General features: G+C 44.2%; 1 non-coding gene across 1 annotated transcript; it reads right to left on the bottom strand.

Annotated features, from left to right (window-relative positions):
* Positions 1 to 874: 874 nt before the first annotated feature.
* Positions 875 to 1,029, bottom strand: LOC143307107 (5.8S ribosomal RNA). The gene has a single exon (XR_013064331.1). It is a non-coding gene; the product is annotated as a 5.8S ribosomal RNA (ribosomal RNA).
* Between the last annotated feature and the right edge of the window lie 1,471 nt (positions 1,030 to 2,500).

Below are 2,500 nucleotides of genomic sequence, written 5' to 3' on the forward strand. Positions count from 1 at the left end.
GTTTCAGACTACGATCAGGGGTACCGAAACGCTGTATTGATTGTAAACAACCATTTTTATCTTGGAGCGGAGCGTTCCTTTACTCGTTAGATTTGTCTTGTCGCGTGTGTATTCGCTTTTTCGACGCTTTTTAACCATTTAACTTGTTTAGCGAAGCTAAACGCACAGACAGACAAAAAAAAAGGAACAGCATCGCGCGTCAAACAGCGACGACCCATCTGAAGCGATCTTTCATTTATACACCGTTTGTAAACAGAGAGATGTATAAAGCGCGGGGAATCATTCGAAACCCTGGGGCTATTCGAGCTTGCATTTCAGCAAATTATCATCTCAAACATTTCACTCGTTTGCTTTTTCTAAATTTATAGGAGAGCTTCTTTCGTTTATTTTTGACACACCTTTCGTAAATATCGTTTCTGGCAACGTCGGGAGCGTGGATTTCTACAAGTGAACAATCGCGCCGATCCGATAACTTCCAGCAGGATGGAGAATCTTTATAGATTATCTTCCGAGAACTCGGTGCTTTCACGGGCGGTCGTTTATAAATTTTAACGAACGACTCGCGCGCCGTGACGCACTTGCGCTAGTTCGAAGAGATATTTCGAAATTTGTTTCTCTCCTTTAACGGCCTGCATTTAGTGTATCGGTTGCGATTTTCGTCACATCGTTTCCACGACAAACGCCGACGAACTGCCCAACTATCGCTCGTACGTTGCGACTCTTTCTTTGTTTATCGTTCATTCATTCTTTCAATTTCGTTCGATAATCCCGCTCCGAAACGTTCTACTTTCGTTGAACGACGGCGAGATGTTTAGAAAGAAATGAATTACTCTTTTTTCGAGAAGCAAACGCAAGCAGTCTTTTGTTAAGAAAACGACCCTCAGCCAGGCGTGGTCCAGGAATTGTATCCGTGGACCGCAATGTGCGTTCGAAATGTCGATGTTCATGTGTCCTGCAGTTCACACGTTGACGCGCAATTAGCTGCGTTCTTCATCGACCCACGAGCCAAGTGATCCACCGTTCAGGGTAATCGTAAAATTTTGTATTTCAAACTCTTTAGATCTTTAGAGTGTTATTTTCATTATTAACACGCATCACATTCGATACCCACATCACTCTCCCACCCGGCGCGTGCGGGAGAGCGAATTCGGGCGTCGCCAACGTATTTGTTTGTTTGTTCGATCGTTGACGACACGATCGCGTCCAAGGACGGAAACCGTCGGAGAAACGCCCAGTGGCACGCTCCTCTCGACGGTCGGGCGTAAAGTACATTTAAAAACCTTGAAAAGTACGAACGCACACAAGGAATGCGAGCGCGCGTCCTGTCGCTGAATCGTGGGTTGCGAGATTCGAACAGACACACGGCCGGCGACGATCGGTCTAACTAATGGACACATAGTTTTTCAAAGACTCGCTATCGTCGCTTCTCAGCCGGTCCGTAAACAACACACATCGATCAGGCGGACGCACGAATCTTACCACGGTGCGTGTTTCGTAGATTCCAGGTTACCCGCAAGTACCTCTCTCTCCCTCTCGAAAGAGGAATCTCGATCCGTCCTTTTTGGACAATGGAGAAATCTTTTTATCGCAACACGGATGGCAAAGAAACAACCAAAGCGTAGGAGCGTGGGGACGAGAGCGACGAAAAGAACGTCGCGAAAACAAAGTTTCGACGGTTGCTCGTTCTAATACATCGTAGTTTCAACTCTCTCAGTTTTAACCACTCCTAGACGCTTCGTAAACTTTTAACAATTCTTCGCCTCCGCGAGTTTCATTTCGAATAGAGCGAACGCAACACGGACCAAAAAAACTCCGGTGATGCCAGATCATTTAGCAAAGATCAGACGGCGGGTCATCTGTATTCCTTTTCTCTCTTTTTTATATCTTTCCATTTAACTAGGGTGTCGCAACGACGGGTACATTTATATATTTATATATATTGTATTTCAATTTTAATGATCCTTCACTTTCGGTTTGTAATAATATGATCCTTCTTTCATTTCGATCCTTCATATTGTAGGTTAACCAACAGAAGTTTGTTTTTTTACGACTTGTATTTTTGTGGTTTGTTTGTTTGTTTCTTACGACTTGTTTGTACCCGATCAAGTAGACGACGACCCATAAGTATAAGTTAGAGAGATAAAGGTCGAGAGACCTCACGCAAGCGTCTTTTACTTCCATTCACATCAGCCAGAGAGAAATGGTCCGGCGTCGTGCTCTTTGGCGCCGTTGGTCGCACAGTTTTTTTGCCGGCGGTTCCGAACGGACGGGAGAAACGCGATGAGTAATCAAAGCGACCTCCGCACGTAACCGTGTCGGTGTAATTTTACCGCATCGCAGCGTTTTGGTATTTGTTTCTTATTGGCTCGAACCCGAGATTTATGTGTTTTGTGTCATGTATATGGTATTATTTATTATATCTTTCTCGTTTTGTATAATTTTTGGTCCGAGCTCAATAAACTTTTATATCGCTTTATCAATGATCCATTCAGTTAGGTTT

Source organism: Osmia lignaria, unplaced genomic scaffold, assembly GCF_051020975.1.
Source record: "Osmia lignaria lignaria isolate PbOS001 unplaced genomic scaffold, iyOsmLign1 scaffold0044, whole genome shotgun sequence".
Lineage (NCBI taxonomy): Eukaryota > Metazoa > Arthropoda > Insecta > Hymenoptera > Megachilidae > Osmia > Osmia lignaria.